We start from the raw sequence: 19,846 nt of genomic DNA, 5'->3' as shown, positions 1-19,846 counted from the left end.
CAGCGCTTTGCATACAAAGGACCTTACTCCAAGTGGTCTCCTTGCTTCCTATCTTTTATTAGATTTATATCTTCATAGCTTTACAAAATCTTTTATTAAATTTGAAGCTGATTCCTCTTGGCAACCCTTCCCATCCTCACTGTGATCCCCTCCCCCCAGCATGTGGGGGCCCATGAGGTGCCCCAAAACCCATGGAGGCTGATTGCCTTCCTCTTCCCTGGAGCGAGCCCAGCCCATCTCCCTTCGACCTGCCTGGACCCACTTCCACACGGAGACCTCACACCAGGGCCCTGCCACTCAAGGGGAAGCCGAATGGCGCTTGGCTAGAGAGACAACTAGCGAGCAAAGAGAGAAGCACATTAACTCGGGCGGCCCTGTGATTTAATCCAGCTTGACACGGTTTGGCAAAAGCCATTCATGGTTGTCCCTCTGGCTCCAGCCAGGCCGGCAGCTCTCGCCTTCCCCCATTCTTGGCTGACAATGTGGAGAAGGAGAAGCCAGCCACAGACACCCGTTCGCAAGACAGACATAGCCTGGGCCTTCGGGCTGGAGCTGGAGGAGGGCTGTGGGGCGGGGCGGGGAGTAAAGCGGGGGACAGTTCGGAGTTTGGCTGCATTGACAGGGCAGTGGAGACTAATGCGTCAGACACCTGTCTGCTTTCCGGACTGCTCTCCTCCACCAGACCCCCGACACAACCCCTTTTAGACTTTTACTAAGGTCCCTTCATTTCACCTGAACTGTAAGCTCTGCAGGATCAAGGGACTGGCTCTTCCTGATCAATCCCTCACACCTCGCGCTGGGCAGGACAAACGGCTATTTGCACAACCACCCCACTAAACAGATTAGCAAACTGAGGCTCAAAGAGTATAGTGACTCTCCCAACGTCATGCTGTTATGCCCCAATAATGGGTCCGTGATTAAAGGAGCTAGACTGATACAAAGCGAAGGTCAAGCCAAGCTTTATTTCGCGCCCAGCATCAAGAATCTAACCGAACGTTCGGGGACGCACCTCTTACAAGAGAGGGTGACCCTTCTGTGTTTCACAGACTAGCTTTTAAGGGCAAAGGCCATGCGGTCGGGCCTGGCCACACACAGGTGGCTGATGAGATTGTAACACACACGGGAAACTCCACAGTGATGCTAGGTGACCAACTGAATTACAATTTACCCTAGTAGACATTTGAACCAGCCTATTACACCTTGGTTGGGATTGGCGCCCAAAAGGCTCCCAAAGGGCGGGGCCCATACTCCTTGGTAACCAGGGAGACAGTATTCATCCCCCCACTCATCGGATGCCTCCACCTGGCCTGACCCAACTTTGTATCTGGGCTTTGTTACCTAAAGCTGGTTTCCGGGACTTGTCTGTCTCCAAGTAAATCCCCTGGGGGAAGGGGAGCAGGGACAGTTTCTAAATAGGTCCTTACAATGCCATTGGATGTATAGCAGAGAAGGGAACCCATTTGAGATGTTGGCCTTGAAATACCCTGGGCCCTTGTCACCGTCCCCTGGGGGAAGGGGTCTTGAGGGCAAGGTATCTCTGCAAATGAACTCTCAAAGGTCAACAAGTTCTGGAGGATTCCAGGACAGAAAGCAGGCTCCTTTGGCCTGCCCGCAACCTCACCAGCATGCACCCTGGTTCTCCCAAACTGACCTCCAGCTTAGAAGGCCCTGAGCAAGGTCACTAGCCACTGACCAGAGGAGCTTCTGCCCGGTTTTGTAGCAAATCCCCACTGCTCCCCCTTCCCATGTTGCCCTGGTTCTATGGGGAAGACCCAGGACCCCTGCGGCCAGCGAGGCCCGTGGAAGGCTATGCAGGACTCTGGTCCCCAGGTTCTAATCAGTCTCACACTCTGAGCCATCCCTGTGTAAACAACAAAGCTCTGATCTCTCCCTTCTGCCATAGATCTAACCTCAGTGCCTTCTCCTCTTTTGAGCAGATTTTAAAAACTGCTAAGTAACCCCCAGACTGATGGGAAAGGCATGATTCTTGTCTGCGATCAACTCCCAGTCTGATGGCAGAAACAGGTCCCACACGGAGGACAGCACAGAGTGGTGGGCATCCATGCAGGGGATGGGGGAGGCAGAAGGAAGGCCACGGGGACGGACTGGTCAGCAGCAAAGAAGGAGGGTTGGGTTGTGGGGAGTGTTTTTGGCTGGAGGAAAGGCCTGAGGGAGAAGGGGAGGCTTGCGTGGGTGGGGTGGAGGCCGCCTGCCAGGACCAGCAGAGGGAGCCCAGGTTGGGGGTGGGTGGGCAGGACCTGGGCCCTGGGGGCCCCAGATCCTGGACTGGGCTCCCGCTGAGAAACCTAAGCCTGGGGGCCCTCCCCCTTCCCAAGGCTCCGGTGCTAAAAAGCCCACGACATTTACGACTTCAGGAGGGTAAAGAGCCTGAGAAACGAATCGCAGACCATATGGATTTGTTTCCTGGGTTTAAAAAAAATCCCTCTAATTAGGCCGGGAAAAGCCATTGGCCTCTGTCTTGAGGCCCCTGGATTCAATTACCGCCCAGCTTCCCCCACTCGTGCGGGGACCCTTCCCACCTCCTCCACGCGCAGGGTCAGGGCTGGGTGCACTGAGCAGGGTGGCCGGAGGGAAATGGGGGGACACAAGGTTGATATTCATTTCTGATGATTCCATATTATATCTCAACCTAGCACCCCCTCAGTCTCCTCACCCCTCCCAACCCCCTAGACTCCTCCAGCCCCTTTGTCTTCCCACCAGTCCCCTGCTCTCCCCACCCTAGCCCCTTAATCCCCTCCAGCCCCCACCTCCCCACCCCCATCTGCTAGGCTCTGGGAGGAACAAGGTCTTGGGACAGGACCTCCTTGGATTCTCTCTCCTTCTGCCAGGAAAAGCTTCTTGAATCAGAAGAAGGAATCTTTGAGCAAGTTGAGGGCTGTAATTATGGGTATTTAAAAAAAAAAATGTTTTAAGAGTTGGTGTAATACCTTTTCCACAATAAATTGAAATAAGCCATGAAAAAGTCCCTTACTCCTCCACCTGTGCTCTGGATTCTCTCACAGTCTGTCCCTGTAGTCTATAAACACTCTCCCACTTCCCTCATCCTATAAACACCTTCTCTGAGCCCCACCACCCTCAGGCCTCTGTCCTCTCACCTTCCCCATCAAACTCCAGATTTTCGGAGAAAGACATTCCCTCTGTCCTCCCTCTCGCTCTCAACCAATAGCACTGTGCTCCCCTCCCACTCCAGCTCTCCCCACTCCTTGTGGGATCCGGTGAGGCCTCTGGAGACCCACCCTCCCAGCATCTGAGGAAGGGCCTCAACTTCCCTGGGCTGTTGTCCTTCCCCGACACAGTTACCTGTCCTCAAGGTCAGAGCTTCGGTGTCCCCTTCTGGGCCTTCCCCTCTCTCGAGGCTGTGCTCTCTTGCTAGCTCATAGAATCTACTGCCATGGTGACCCCCATGTCTATTACCTCAGCCACCCCACTACGCCTGGTTTTCTGGTTTACTTACAAATGCCAACATCTCAAACTCTGCGTGCTCAAAATGCAACAAGAACTCCTTCTTTATCGGCACTGCCCCTCGAAAACCAAACCAACAGTAACAAAATTTCCACCCTCAGGTGCGCTGTTCATTTTTGTGTAATTAATAAACTTTTTTTTCTTTTTAGGGCGGTTTTAGGTTCACAGCAACGTTGAGTGGAAATACCAAGAGGTCCCACCTGCTCTCTGTCCTCGCAACACATGTCCGTTCCCATGATCAGCATCCCACACTACACGTGCGTTACACTGGGTAAACCTACACAGACCCATCATGTCACTGAAAGTCCGTATCTACACTAGAGTTCACTCTCCATGTTGTACAGTCTACAGGTTTGGACAAACATATCATGACATGGATCCACCACTGTAAGTATGGAGAAACTGCCTAATCATCTTCCAAAGAGGACAAGCCATTTTTGCATTCCCGCCAGCCATGAATGAGAGTCCCTGTTGCTCTGCATCCTCACCAGTATTTGATGTGTCTGGGTTTTGGATTTGGGCTGCTCTATTAGATGTGGAGTGGTGTCTCATTACTGTTTTGATTAGTACTTTCCTAATGACCCATGATGTGGAATATCTTTTCATGTGCTTGTTTGCCATCTGTATTGCTTTTCTGGTGAGGTGTCTATTCAGGTCTTTTGCCCATTTCGAATCATGTTGTTCATTTTCTTACTGTGAGTTCTTAAGAGTTCTTGTATATTTGGCATAATGGTTTATTGGATGTGTCTTTTGCAAGTATTTTCCCCCAGTCTGTGGCTCATCTTCAGCTCATCTTCTTGTTCTTTTGACATTGCCTTTCACATAGCAGAAGTTTTAAATATTTTTTAAAAAGATTTTATTTATTTATTTGACAGAAAAAGACAGCGAGAGAGGGAATACAAGCAGGGGGAGTGGGAGAGGGAGAAGCAGGCTTCCCGCTGAGCAGGGAGCCTGAGGCGGGACTTGATCCGATGACCCCACAATCATGACCTGAGCTGAAGACAGACGCTTAATGACTGAGCCACCCAGGCGCCCCCAGAAGTTTTAAATTTTAATCAAATCAAGCTCATCAGTAATTTCTTTCTTGGGTTGTGCTTTTAGTGTTGTATCTAAAAAGTCATCAGTGGCACCTGGTTGGCTCGGTCAGTGGAACATGCAACTTGATCTCAGGGTTGTAGGTTTGAACCCCACATTTGGCATAGAGATTACTTAAAACGAAAATCTTTTAAAAATTTTGTTTAAATAAAAAGTCATCACCATACTCAAGGTCAACTAAGTTTTCTCCTGTGTTATATTCTAGGAGTTTTACAGCTTCACATTTAACATATAGACCTACCACCCATTTTGACTTAAATTTTTTTTTAAGATTTTATTTATTTATTTGACAGAGAGAGAGATCACAAGTAGGCAGGCAGGCAGAGAGAGAGGGGGGAGGAACAGGCTCCTTGCCAAGCAGAAAGCCCGATGTGGGACTCGATCCCAGGACCCCAAGATCATGACCTGAGCTGAAGGCAGAGAGGCTTAACCCACTGAGCCACCCAGGCGCCCCCATTTTGACTTAATTTTTGTGAATAATGTAAAGTCTGTCTAGATTCATGTTTTGCAAATGGTTGCCTCTGTCATTCCAGCATTATTTGTTGAAAAGACATCATTGTATTGCCTTTGTGCCTTTGTCAAAGATCAGTTAACTGTTTTTATTTGGCTCTGTTTCTGGGCTCTCTATTCTTTTCCTTGATTTATTTCTCTATTCCTTTGCCAATACCACGCTGCTTTGCTTACCATAGCTTTATAATTAAGTCTTGACGTCAAGTATTATAAGTCTTCTTACTTTGTTTTTCTCAATACTGAGTTGGCTATTCTAGGTCTTTTGCTTTCCACATTAAATTTCAGAATCATGTTGTTGATATCCAAAAAATAACTTGCTTATATTTTAATTAAGATTACGTTGAATCTGTAGATCAAGCTGGGAAGAACTGAGATCTTGACAAAACTGAGATTTTAGTCCATGAACATGGAATGTCTCTCCATTTATTTAATTCTTCTTTGATATCTTTCATCAGAGTTTTGTAGCTTTCCTCAAATAGATCTTATACATATGTTGTTAGATTTATATCTAAATATTTCCTTTTGGGGGATGCTAATGTAAATGGTGATATGTTTTTAATTTCATCCACTGCTGACATATAAGAAAGTGATTGCCTCTTGTATATTTTTTTAAAGATTTTATTTATTTATTTGACAGACAGAGATCACAAGTAGGCAGAGAGGCAGGCAGAGAGGGAGGGGGGAAGCAGGCTCCCTGCTGAGCAGAGAGCCCAATTCGGGGCTCCATCCCACGACCTGGGATCATGACCTGAACAGAAGGCAGAGGCTTTAACCCACTGAACCACCCAGGCGCCCCACCTCTTGTATATTAACCTGTGTTCTGCAATTACTTATTGGTTCCAGGAGGTTTATTGTCACTTCTTTCAGATTTTCGTATAGATGATCATGGCATCTATGAACAAAGACAGTTTGATTTCTTCCTTCTCAGTCCCTTTTATTTCCTTCTCATCTTGCAGTAGCTAGGACTTCCGGGACCATGTTGAAGCACGATGATGAGAGAAGCATCCTTGCCTTGTTTCTGATCTCAGTGGGAAAGCTTCCAATTTCTCGATGTTAAGTATGATGTTAGCTATAGGTTTTTGCAGATGTCTTTCTCTAGTGGAGGAAGTGCCCCTCTATTTCTAATTTACTGAGAGGTTTGCTTTTTTTAATCATGAATGGGTGTTGAATTTTGTCAAATGCTTTTTCTGTAACTATTGATACGATCATGTAACTTTTCTTGAGCCATTTGCTATGATAGATTACATTAATTGATTTTCAAGTACTAAACCAGCCTTGCATATCTCAGATAAATCCTACTTGGTCACGGTGTATAATTCTCTTTACACATTGCTGGCTTTGATTTGCTAATATTTTCTGAGGATTCTCACATCTGTGTTCACAAGAGATATTGGTCCGTATTTTCTTTTCTTGTGATGTCTTTGTCTGGCTTACATATTTGGGTAAATCTGGTCTCATAAAGTTAGTTACTAAGTATTCCCTCATCTTCTGCCTTCAGGAAGAGATTGTAGAGAAATGGTAAAACTTCCTTAAAGGTTAACGTTCACCAGTGTGGCCCATCTGGGCCGAGTGGTTTCTGTTTTGAAAGGTTGTTGTTGATTCAATCTCTTTAATAGAGATGGGCCCATTCAAATTGCCTATTAGCTCTCTGCTCTTAATTGATGACTCTTCTACCCACACAGGCTTAGGGTCTTGGTTATCATTGACTCCAACCTCATCCCTATTTCTAACTGCAACCTAAGTAGCAACTATCTTGGTTCAGGTCTTCCTTCCATGCTCCAGAATAACCAAGAGTTTGGAAGCCAGGTTCTAGGAGACGAGAAGGAGACAATGTTCTGACACTACTACTTACAAGCTGTGTGACCTCCAACAAGACACTGAACCTCTCTGGTCTCAGTTTCTTCAGCAACTTACTCTTGGTTTCAGCTCAGGTCATGATCTCATGGGTCATGGGATGGAACCCCACATTGGGCTTTGTGCTCAGCAGGGAGTCTGCTTGAAGATTCTCTCCCTCTTCCCCTTGCCCCACTCACACTCAAGTACTCTCTCTCTCTAAAACAAATAAATCTTTTTTTTTTAAGATTTTATTTATTTATTTGTCAGAGAGAGAGAGCACAAGCAAGGGGAGCAGTAGGCAGAGGGAGAAGCAGGTTTTCCCCTGAGCAAGGAGTCTGACATGGAACTCGATTCCAAGACCCTGGGATTAAGACCTTAGCCAAAGGCAGACACTTAACAGACTGAGCCACCCAGGCACCCCTGAATAAATAAATCTAAAAAAAGAAAGAAAAAGAAAAGAAACGGTCAAACTGCTTTCCAAAGTAGTGGTACCATTTTGCATTCCCACTAACCGTGTATAAGAGTCCATTTCCTCTTTGTCCATGTTGATAATTATAGTATGATCAGTTTCTTTCAAAAAAAATTTTAGCTGTTAATAGGTGTGTAGTGGTATTTCACTGTAGTTGTAATTTGTATTTCCCTAATGACTAATAATGTTGAACACTTTTTCATGTACTTATTTGCTATCCATGTATCTTCCATATCAAAATGTAATAGATGCTTTTGCCACATTCTGCATTCTTTCTTGAGATCTCTCAGCCTCCTAAATGATTTTTAGAATTCGCATATGTGGCTCTTCACTCTTGGTAAAGCTCTGTGGGTTTGACGAATGCACAGTGGCACATGTCTACAATGACTGTTGTCATAGTTTCTTCTCTCTAAAACAAAACCCTCTATGCTTCCACCATTCAAACCTTCCTTTTGTCCCCTACAAACTCCCTGCAAACATTTGTCTTTTCACCATCCCCATAATCTTGCCTTTTCCAGAATCATATAATTAGAATCATATGTAGCCTTTTTAGACTTGTCTCTTCAACTTGGAAATATACATTTGAAATTCATCCATATCTTTTCTTTTTTCACTGAATAATATTCCTCTGGAGATATATATATGTATATATATATATAGATATATATATATACATATATATATCTCCAATTTGTTTATCCATTTACCCTTTGAAAACATCTTGATCATTTCCAGTTTTGGGCAATTTTAAGGCTGCTAAGACATGTGTGTGGACATAAAGTTTTCAAGTCAGTTGGGTAAATGCTTCCGAGTGTGATTGCTGGATCCGATCTTCAGCTTTGTAGGAAACTGCCAAACTGTCTTCTAAAGTGGCTATACCACTTTGCATTCCCACCAGCAGTGAGTGAGACTTCCTCTTGCTCCCCATCCTTGCCAGCAACTGGTGTTGTCTATTTTTAAAATTGGAGCCATTCTAATAGGTGTCTTGTTTTTGTTTTAATTTGCAATTCCCTAATGACATATGATGTTGAGTATCTTTTCCTATGTTTATTTGCCATCTGTGTATTTTCTTTGGGGGAGGTGTCTGTCCAGATTTTCTGCCCACTTTTTAATTGGTTTGTTTGTTTTCTTGTTGAATTTTAAGACTTCTTTGTATATTTTGGATACAAGTCACTTTTCAGAAATATGTTGTGCAAATATTTTTTTCCCAGTCTGTGGCCTGTCTTTTCATTCTCCTAGCAGTGTCTTCAAAAAGAAGATTTTTATTTTGATGAAGTTCAAGTTAGCAAGTTGCTTTTTCATGGATCCTGGTTTTGGGGTCACAGCTAAGAAATCTTTGTCTAACCCCTAGTTATAAAATAAACAATATTTTATTAATATTGATCACTAATATTTTATTTAAAAAATTAAAAATACCTTCTCTTATGTTTTCTCCCGGAAGTATTTTGTTTTCGTATATGATGTGAGATGTGGGTAAGTTTTTTTGTTTTTTGCTTTTTGTTTTTTTGCACTTAATAGATATCTACTTGTTCTAGCACAATTTGTTGGAAAGACTGTCCTTTCTCCACTGAATTGCCTTGGTACCTTTGTCAAGAACCTGTGACCCTTGGGGTGCCTGGGTGGCTCAGTGGCTTAAAGCCTCTGCCTTCGGCTCAGGTCATGATCCCAGTGACCTGGGATCGAGCCCTGCCCTGCATCGAGCCCTGTATCGGGCTCTCTGCTCAGCGGGGTCTCTGCTCAGCGGGGAGCCTGCTTCCTCTTCTCTCTCTGCCTGCCTCTCTGCCTACTTGTGATCTCTGTCTGTCAAATAAATAAATAAAATCTAAAAAAAAAAAAAAAAGAATCTGTGGCCCATATGCATATGGGTTATTTCTGATCTCCATTTTGTTCCACTGATCTATTTGTCTATCGCCACACCAATACCATATCGCTCCGATTATTACAGCTCTATAATAAGACTGGAAATCAGCTAGTGTTAGCTCTCCAACTTTGTTCTTCTTTGTTCTTTTTTTAAAGTTTTCATTTATTTATTTAAGTAGTCGCTATACCTAATGTGAGACTCGAACTCACGACCCTAAGATCCCAAGTCACATGCTCCACTGACTGAGCCAGCCAGGTGTCTCCGTTCTTCTTTAACAGAAGCAGGTCCAGAGCCGAGCACTTGGTCCAGGGCTACTTATGCCCCGTTCCCGAGTGTCTCCGAAACGCTGCACGGGTTGTGAGCTTTTCCAGTCCAGCTGGTGGGAACAGACACTATTGCCAAACAGGCACTGTTGTCTCCTCCTTTCAGAGGAGAGATCATCTTTCTCAGCCTTGGGTCATTTCCTCACCCATGTGCACTGACGGATACTCAGCCAAATGCTCAAGGGGTCCCCTCTGCAGATCCCCTCTGTGCAGACCTCTCCTCCGGGGTACTCTTTCCTGCCAACTCTAGACACCGTGTGCTTTGCTCTCCACTCCCCACCACCACCCAGGCTCTCACTTCTACCCCTCCTCTCTGGGAGCCCCCTTACCCCCCCTGCCTGGAACCTACTTTGGTCTCTTTTCTGGGCCACAGCTTGGAAACGCTCTCCAGGCAGGAAGCTGGGGGATCCGAGGGCCCAGCTTGTTGTTTCCTTGTTTCCTTGTTTCCTCTCCCTCCGGGATTACTCTCCTTCGTGGCCTGACCTTGTTTCACACATTCTGTCGGCCTGGTTGTTTTGGTTGTATCGGGAGGGCAAACACAGTCGCTGTTACTCCGCCCTGGGCAGAAGCTAAGGGATCGTAGGTCTCTTCCAGCTTGAAAGCTTGCAGTTAATTAAGACTCCTGGCTGATCAACCTGTGCCACAGAGGTCTCCTTGCTAAGTCTAAGGAGACCCTGCCAGGGCGCGGGAGTGGGGATGGACTGCGCAGGGCGAACTTGGTGCAGGGCATGGAGGCGGGGGTTCGGGGGGCTCTACGGCAGGGCGTCTGGGGAGACAGGCAAGTAGGAAGCAGGAGAGCAGCCCCTTGGAGGAGCAGAAAGGGAGGGCAGAACCAGGCTTTCCTGGGCCCAGAGGTGCTGCTTCCCTCCAGGAGGCTGAGGGGAGCCCCCGATGTGTGAGAGGCTTGGGCCTGGAGGTCCCACAGGAGTCGAGCTCCCACCCAGAGCCCCATGTGGTACGGAGGACTGGGGGGCAGGGGGACAGCTCATGGTAAATACTTTATTGTGTCCCTGAAGTTCTGAGGGTGGGGGATGGTGTGGCCCTATCATGTCAGCCTGGCAACTTGCTGAAGTGCCCCCCCCCCCCAGGGAGATTCGGGTTCAGTGGAGGCTGGGTCTCAGAGCCCCAGGTGATTCTGCTGTAGCAGGGGGTCTGGGACTCCGGTTTGAGAAGCACCGTTCCAAGCAATGGCCCTCTGTCCCCCCACAAGGGACAGAGGGAACGTAGCAGGCTGGCTAGTCTCCATGCTCTGGGAATCTCCCAGTCAGGAGCCCAGTGGGAAATCAAGGTCTGGGGTGAGCACTGGCTGATGGGGAGGGAAGGAGCCCAGGCAGGCAGAGGTTAGCCTGCCAGGGAGGCTGTCGGCACCCTTTCAAGTCCCTGGTGTCCTGGGCTCCCTCCCATCCCAGATCTTATCTCTGGGTGCCTGTCCCTGGAGAGAGAAAGTTCCGGGGCACCTCTGGATCCCTGGGGCAGGAAAAGGGGGCAGATCAAAGGGCAGAAGCCCTAACAAGGGAATCTGAGATGCCTTCTTTGTCTGCATCCCGGAGAGGCCCTGCCTGAGACAGGATGGATGGGAGCCCTGGGCCACGGGCTGGGGAGGAGGGTGTGAGCGGAGAAACCCAATCCTGGGGTATTCACTGTGGACAAAAGGAAGCTTTTGAAGAGGGGGTCAGGCTCCTCTCACCAGCTGCTCTGGCTGGAGGCTTCCGGCAGGGTCTTAGGACATCTGGGTCAGGTTCTCTTCAGGGGCGGAGAAGACCCAAAGGGGGTGACGTTTGCACCCCTATTGGTTGGGGACCCAGGTCCCTCACCCCCAGGAGGAAGCCTAGCAGCAGAGCCAGGAAGGGGGTGATGCAGCAGGAAATAGACCCCTCCCAGATTCTCCAATCTCAGACACCCCTGACATACTTGTCCTTCCTGGGAGACCAGACCAGCCACTTGGGTGAAACACTATCCCTAGGCTCTGGGCTCCCCCACATCTGGAGCCCCAGCTGCCGACCCACCATGGAGGCTGTGAACTCTTCCCCCGAAGCCTGCCTGGTCCCAACAACAGGAGCAGAGCCGAGGGGAGCAGCAGCTGTCTGAGCAAGGCTGTCTGGGCCACAGGCGGGCGCCGGGGCTCTTGGGAGTGGGGGAGGCCGGAAGAGGGGAGGATCCGTGTTTCACCTGCCTCTGTGGTAATTTGGGGGCTTACAGTTGCTGTTAGAGTTGGAGGTGGGTTTGGGATACAATTAGCCTTATCCCAGCTTTTCATGTGAATTCAAGGAAACCCAGAGACAAGGACCCCCAAACCATGTACCCCACAAGTCCCCCACTGAGACCTATTGGACTCCACAGAGGCTCACTGGACCAACACCCTAGTACTGCCAGGCCGGGTCTGAAGGTGGAGATAGGTGGGGTCTGGGGCAGGGCACGGGGTTCCCTCATACCTCCGGCATTGCTCCCTGAGGTCTGTTATTCTCAAGCCCCCCAGATTAGTTGCCGAGTAACGAAGTACCACAAATTTAGCAGCTTACAAAACAACGCACATTTGTCATATCATGGTTTCCGTGGGTCATAGTCTGGGTCCAGCTTCATGTCAGGGTCTCACAAGGCTGCGGTCAGGTGCTGGCCGGGCTGCACTCCTTCCTGAGTTCAGGTTCTCTTCTGAGCCCCCTCTTTTCTTGCAAGAATTTGGTCCTTAGGCTATAGGATCAGCTGCCTCCTGAAGGCTGCCCTCAGCTCCTTGCCATGGGGTCCTCTCCCTACAGGGCAGGTTACTTCCTCAAGACCAACAAGAGGATCCCTCTAAACCCCCTCTTAAGAGCTTTCACCTGATTAAGCCAGACCCACCCAGAACCAGCTCCCTTTTGATAACTTGAAATCAACTGATTTAGAACCTTAATTACATCTGCGAAAACCCTTCACCTTTGTCATACTTTATTGGCTATCAGGTCTGTCCATGCTCAGGGAGAAGGGATTATCTGAAGGTGTGATTCACCGGGCGTCCCCCTAACCTTGCCTCTGCCACACCACCGTTGAGGGTCTTTGTAACGTAACTAAGTCTCCTTCCACAGACCTCTGCCATCTCTGGGCTGTGTGACAGCGTACCCCAAGCCCAGGGAAGGGGGCCAGGTATGGACCCTTTCTTTTTTCAACGTCTACTCAACAAAGGGCAGTTGAATGTGCACAAGGCATGCAGATTGGTGAGGCCGTGACCCTGGTCGCTGAGACCCTCATCCTCAAGGGAGAGGCCAACCCCACATACAGAAGTCATTTTATACCTTTAGGTACGTCCGGGAAGGCCTCTGAGCTGGTTCCGGTGGGATTTTGAAGGTGGCCAAGGTTGGGAGTGAGCAGGGGAAGGGCTATTCTGGCAAAGGGACAGCTTGATAGCAGTGAATTTGGGGAGCAACATGGCTGCTGAGCGCAGGGCTTCAGATGAAAAGATCAGACGGGAAAGCCGAGAGGGAGGGCTGAGAACAGACCAGCTGGGGAGGCAGCAGGGAGCCTCGAACGTGAACTTCAATGAGCAGGGACACTTCCTGAGAGTCCCACCTCCCTCTCTGTGTTGGGCCCCCACTATGAAACAGACACTGGGGTGACACTGTGAGCCCAATGCTGAATCAGCAGAGAGGGGACCTCAGGGATCTCAGATGAGTCAGGGACACGGACATTAACCAAATCATCAGTTACACCTGGAATATGCGCTAGGAGGTGTGAACTGGCTATCGTAAGAGCAAGGACCTGGACCCTGACCTAGACTGCTGAGTCCACTGAGGCTGGGAGTGGGTGAGGGTAGCCTGTGTGTCACACCCCAGCAGCACCAAGATCACGGGAGAGCACTTAGCCTGCTCTCCCACATGCCTCTTCAGTCTGAAAGCAGACTGTCCCTAATGCTCATCGTCTCTCCAAGCAAAGGCCACCAACACTGCTGTGTGCCCAGCTCTGGGCCAGCACGCTCGCTGCCTCTGCCTTGACACACAGCGCTGTGTCCCCAGGCCCCGGGAGCCCCACTGTGCCACCGTGACAGCCCCCGGGGGCCGTGCTCCACTGCCTCACAGCTCTGCACACCCAGACCCAGATGTTCTCATGCCTCGTCCTCCCAGACACAGCCCCAGACAGCTGCACAGCTGGCCAGCTGGCCTATGGGACAGAGGACCTACCAATAGTCCTGGGAAGGAGGGCAAAGAGGGGACACCTCAGGCAAACAGAGCCAACTCCCTGAGCCAAAGCACACACTGGTCAGAAGCCTGAGCAAGCAGGCTTTGTATGTTTGTGTGTGTGTTGGGGGTGGGAGGAGATGTTTAACCCCTTCTGTCCCAGCACGACCCCAAGGAGTCCCCCACGAATTCATCTCTGCCATTCTCCTGCCTCCGGCTGGATGTCCCTACTCCTTAACTGGGAGTTAAGTCCTGGCAGACTCTTGGGGCTGGACAAGGAGAGACTTTCCTTGCTCTCCAGCAAGCAAGCTCACTCATTCACTCCTGTTTACAAGAACAAAGCACAGTTCTGGTCCCCCAAGGAGCCAGGGTCTGGAAGTTCTTTCTGTTGTCTGACCTTGCTCCCACTCCACCGGGGTCACAGCTGTCCATCCGCTATGGCAGCTGCTGGCCACCCCCCTCTCATCTCTAATTCCCCTCAGCCTCCAACCAGAGAGCTGGGAGATGGGTCCAGGGACAGGAAGACCAGAATCAGCGGGGGCCGGATCTGGAGGAGGCCCCAGGGGCAGCACACCCCAAGGGCTCTGCCTTGATCTGGGGGCAGCACAGCACGGAGGCGGGGAAACCTGGGCTCCCACTGCAGCCCCCCAGACCGCTGGCGGCGTGTCCATGGACAGGCGGCCAAGTCTCGGCTACCATGTCACCGTAACTGCTCCACCAGCCTCCTCCGCAATCCTTCCCACAACAGCAGTGCCTGGCTTTTGCCAGGCAGAGAGATAGCCCGAACCATCGCGAATTCACACTTGTGGGGCCGAGACGGACCCTGATCGTGTAAGCAACCAGCAAACAAGATCATCCCAGACCGTGACAGGTGCTGGGAAGAACTCAGAAGGTGGCGAGCAGAGCTCTGGGTGGATGGGTGGGAGGCAGCGTGGGGTGGGCTGGGTGTTTAGAAGGACGCTGTTGGCCTCTCTCTCCGAGTCTGCGTCCTTGTGTGCGGACAGAGATTTGCAGGCGAGCAGGCCCCAGGCCCTGTGTCCAAGACTTTCAGGTCCTGAGGGATACCCAGAGAGACACAGGTTACGGGAGCCCAGGGCAGGCAGGGGTCTAGTGAGGCTTGGGAACCACTGTGGAGAACTAGGGGGCTGGGATGATGGAGGTCCTGTGAGGTCGCGTGTGAAAGGCTCTGAGTGCCAGGCAAGGAGCTGGGGTGCTCCTGGGGTCAGTGGGGAGCCATGGAAGGTTTGAGGTCCAGAAGGGACTATTCCAGGTGCGGGTTTTGGAAGGACCACTCTGGCTGCAGTGAGAAGAGAATGGAAGTGCTGCTCTCCTCCACCCCAGCGGGTAGGGGGAACCAGGGAGCCCAGGCAGGGGCCACGTCTGTGTGTTTAGAAGGAATCAGTAGCTCCTGGAGACTTCCTGGACCAGCAAGGGGAGCCATGGGTTCCCCCCCAGAAGCCAGACTGGGACTCAGCTCACACTGTTCCCTTCGTCACCTCTCAGTGAGAGTCTGCGGGGTCGGGGGTGGGTGCTGGTGCAGACACAGCTTGAACAAGTCGGGGATGAGGATCCTGCAGAGATCCCAGCCAGTGTGGGAGACACACATCACACAAACCACACAGGGAAGGATGACTTAACGCATTATTTTTTTTTTAAAGATTTTTTTATTTATTCATTTGACAGACAGAGATCACAAGTAGGCAGAGAGGCAGGCAGAGAGAGAAGGGGAAGCAGGCTCCTTGCTGAGCAGAGAGCCCGATGTGGAGCTCGATCCCAGGACCCTGGGATCATGACCTGAGCCGAAGGCAGAGGCTTTAACCCACTGAGCCACCCAGGCGCCCCCATTATTTTTTTTTTAAAGATTTTATTTATTCATTTGACAGAGAGAGATCACAAGCAGGCAGAGAGGCAGGCAGAGAGAGAGGAGGAAGCAGGCTCCCTGCTGAGTAGAGAGCCCGATGTGGGGCTCGATCCCAGGACCCTGAGATCATGACCTGAGCTGAAGGCGGCTGCTTAACCCACTGAGCCACCCAGGCGCCCCAACTTAACGCATTATTAAAGGAAAGTGGGACGGACTGTCTACTCTAGACCTGGGCTTCTTGAGGGCAGGGGCTGTGTCTCCCCTTCACCCTAGAGATCTCTGAGGTCAGAGCAGTGAGCCTGGAGGCTCCCTACAAGGGGGTCTGCCTCCTGCCAGGGCTGGGGTTGGTCCAGCCACTGGGCACCCACCCGCTCCCCACTCCTCCCAAGAGGCCAAGGGACCGAAAAGAGACGGGAGCGGGTTATGTCCTGCCATTTCCTGGATGGAATTTGCGGCTGGCTGGGGTGGCAGGGCCCAAACCCCCACCTACCTCAGGCACACTTCTGGGGTGTGACCAGGCGTGGGGACAGTCAGCTGCCCCCAGAGTCTCCCTCAGGATTCAGCCCTACTGCCCCCTGCCCTCCCCGATGCTGTAAGCTCACCCAGCTGCTGATTTCAGGCGGGGAGCACGCCGTGGGGCACTGGGCTGAGACCACAGGTCCACACTCACCGTCCTCCGGAGCGGCCTGAGGGCAGGAGCAGGGTTGGAAGAAGACAGAGGAGAGCTTGCTAGAACAAGGAGGGTCTAGGAACAAGTTCTGGGAGACACAGCCTCTAGCCTCTCCCCTCAATTCCTATGGGCCCCCCGGAAGGCCCTTTCTGTCTTAATGGCCTGGTTTCCCATGCTGCGATGGGCTTAGGAGGGTCACTGCAGTCCCTTCTGGCCCTGTCTACCCCCCCCCCCCCTTTTTTTTTTTTTTACAAAAGTGACAATGCATCTTAGAAAACTGCAAGGTCAGGAAACCTCATGTGAGAGCCCCATGATGCGAAGGAGAGGAAGGGCTCCGGCATAAGAGATCTGAGGCTGATACTATAAAGGACTTCCGGGAAGGAAAGGAGAGTCCCGGTCCCCAGACAGGCCCTGTGTCACTGCTTCCCAGGGCCCCACCTGACTGAATAGCAGGAGGGACCTGAAGCCAAGGCAACATGGGGGGAGGGGAGGATGCCTCCAGGCAGGACTGGGTCCTGGTCAGCCTGGATTCCCTTCCTGGCACTCTGATGTTTGTCCTTCAACCTTTGGCTTAATCATGCCCCTCCCCCAGTGCAAGGGTTAGGATTTGGGGGGCCCCTCCCGCTCTCATCCGGTAGACCATACCAGGCTTCCATCTTCAGGGCCCCCCGTGGAAGGGAAGAGAACTGCCCAGGGAAAATAGGACCCAGGAGTCAGATAACCACAAACCCCAGACTCTGGAGACAGCTGGACCCCCAGCTGTGTGTGAACCTGAAACTGGATCTGGGAGGCCGAGATGACAGCGGGCCCAGCAGTGAGTGCAGTACAGGGGCCAGGACCCCATGCCCCTCGCTGCCGCCCACACCGCTTGTCTCTAGGCATGTACAGGGATGTAAGGGAAGGGGGATGGGTGAAGGCCTGCTGCAGCCTGTGCACACCTGTGAGCCGACGTCCAGGTACCGGTGCTCAGGCCTGGGGGACGGGGGAGCCCGGGTGAATTGTTCTAGGTGCTGGAGCAGGCTCCCCACGGAGACTCTGCTGGGCACCTGGGTGCAGGTGTGTGCACTGTGCATGTTAGGATGTGGGCCCTCAGTGAGGTGGGGAACCTGGGCCCGCTGAACCCCATGAGGTTGGGCTGACTGTTCTGCATGCCCTCCCCAGGCCTGGGGTCCCCTGCACAGAAGGGGGTGGGGTCAGAGGGCTGTGTGATGCTTCTTCAACTCTATCTCTCTGTGCTCTAAGCTTCAGAGAAGGCCCCGGGGCCCTGGTCGCCCACCTCTAGGCCTTCTGTCTGCCCTTGATCCCCATCCTGGCGCCCAACAACTGTGTCTGACCATCGGATCCCGTCTGGGCAGCTGTCACTGTGACATCCATTCTCCTCGGAGGGCTGGGAGCGCCCACCCAGCTCCCAAGCCCCCTCCCTCCCACCTTTCCCCCTTCCCCCTTTCCACAGCACTCCCACAGCTGGGCATCAGGCTGGGGGCACCTGGGAGCCTCCCCTGGCCATGGAGTCTCTGGGGTTCTGAGCCTTAATCCCTGAACTGGGAGAGACCAAGTGACAAACAGCTCTGCTCCCAGCACCCCCAGAGCCCCACTTCTCACTGCCCCTGCCCTGAGGACCCCCCCATGCCCCCGTCAGGGCCTCAGCACTGGCAGGAAACACATCTGATCATTTGCATATCACTTACATCTGATTTACATGTGCCTCCTGATTAGTCATTTCTAAGCAACCCGGACTTCTGATCTCTGGGGAGGCTGAGCCTTCTCTAGAGGTTTCCTTCTCTCCACCCTTCAGAAGCGGCTTAAGGGAGAGTCACACACACACCCATAGCCCCAGTACACCTGGCACACGTGAATAAGTGCACGACACACACGACTGAGCTTCACTGAGGGGCCGGGGCCTGCGCTGTGGGCTGGCCACCAGAACCCCAAATGGGCAAGACTGCCAGGGGTCCTCACGGAAGGCAGCACTCATCAAGCGGCTATTTTTAGGGGCGCCTGGGTGGCTCAGTGGGCTAAGCCTCTGCCTTGGCTCAGTTCACGCATCCAGGCTCTATGCTCAGCAGGGAGCCTGCTTCCTCCTCTCTCTCTCTGCCTACTTGTGATCTCTCTCTCTCTCTCTCTCTCTCTGTCAAATAAATAAATAAAATCTTAAAAAAAAAAAAAAAGAAGTGGCTATCTTTAGTCACTTTCCCACCCGTGGGTCCCCAGGCCATTGCTGTCAGGGCCCCAGTCCTGCAGCTGGAACCTTGTCCCCCCCTGAGCTATAGCTCTGCCTGCACTTTCTGGCTTAACAGGGGCCGCCCCTCCCACCCTGCCCAGACTTTTGCCCTAGTAACCCTCACCGCGGCCTCCTTGGGTGGTTCTGCCTTGGGACCGGAGTCACCCTGCTCACCACCAAGAACACCTCCCTGCCCTCCTCCACCATAATTATGCCTCTGTGCCTCTGCTCCTGCTGTTCCTTCTCCTCAGATGCGTTTCCTCCCCAACAGCACACGCCCATGCATCTAAGTCCCCCCTCAAATGTCACCTCCTGGGTGAATTAGGCAGAAGTACCACTCCTCACCCCACAGCTCCAGAGGCTGAGCAGAGAGGGCTGGAAAGACAGGGTTGGCCTGGGCTTATCTGTATGGGAGCTGTAGAGGGCTTCGGGGCCTGCGATCTTCCGTTTGTAAGAAGGGGCTCGCAGACTGCGTGGAGAGCACTTGGGTCTGATTTAAATTTTGCTTATTTTAGGGGGAAGAGCGTGTGCACCAGTGTCAGACAACGCTGCTTCCACCCCCTCTGCTGTGAGCCTTGGGCGAGTGTCCCGGACTCCAGCCTTGGTTTGCTAATCTGGAACATGGGCTCACCGCGGGGGATTTTGAGGATCAAACAAGAACTTGAACATTTACGGTCTGAATTCTCATTTCATCAAATAGTATAGACTAATTTAGCTCCAAAGATTTTTGTTTTAAAGATTTTATTTATTTAGTTGAGGGAGAGAGAGAGAGAGAGCCAGAGAGCGAGCGTGAGCGTGGGGAGGGGTGGAGGGAGAAGGATAAATGGACTTTCTGCTGATAGCAGGGCTCAATCCCAGGACCCCCGAGACCATGACGGGAGCCAAGGTCAGACACTTAACTGACTGAGTCACCCAGGCGCCCCTGGCTCTAAGGATCTCTGCTTACTTCTCTGTCTCCCCACCGGACTGGAAGTTCCTTCAGAGCAAAGGCTCTGTCTCTGTCTTCAGAAATGAGGATAATACCAGGACCAGCTTCGTGCCCTTACAGTGAGGGTCCGATGAGTTTACCCGGGTACTACTCACTCTCTGCTCTGACGGTTATCACTACCTACTCTACCTTGTGTAACTGAAGATATTGTTATCCCGACTTAACAGGTGGGGAAAGTGAGGCCAAGTGCGTAAGGCTGTCCTTGCCCAGACTTGAGGCTGGATCATCAGACAGAGTCTTCACCACGGTGCCCTCCTGTCGCCCCATCGCCATGACAGTTCCAGGCAAACTGATGGAGCGCCCAGCCCAGGACTTGCTGATACAGCTTCTCCACTCACGCCACATCCCTCACTGTGTCTCTAAGGCACACGGGCAGGAGGAGCT

The sequence above is a fragment of the Lontra canadensis genome, unplaced genomic scaffold (assembly GCF_010015895.1).
Source record: "Lontra canadensis isolate GAN:19392208 unplaced genomic scaffold, GSC_riverotter_1.0 scaffold43, whole genome shotgun sequence".
Taxonomy (NCBI): domain Eukaryota; kingdom Metazoa; phylum Chordata; class Mammalia; order Carnivora; family Mustelidae; genus Lontra; species Lontra canadensis.
This window is presented reverse-complemented; position numbering follows the sequence as displayed.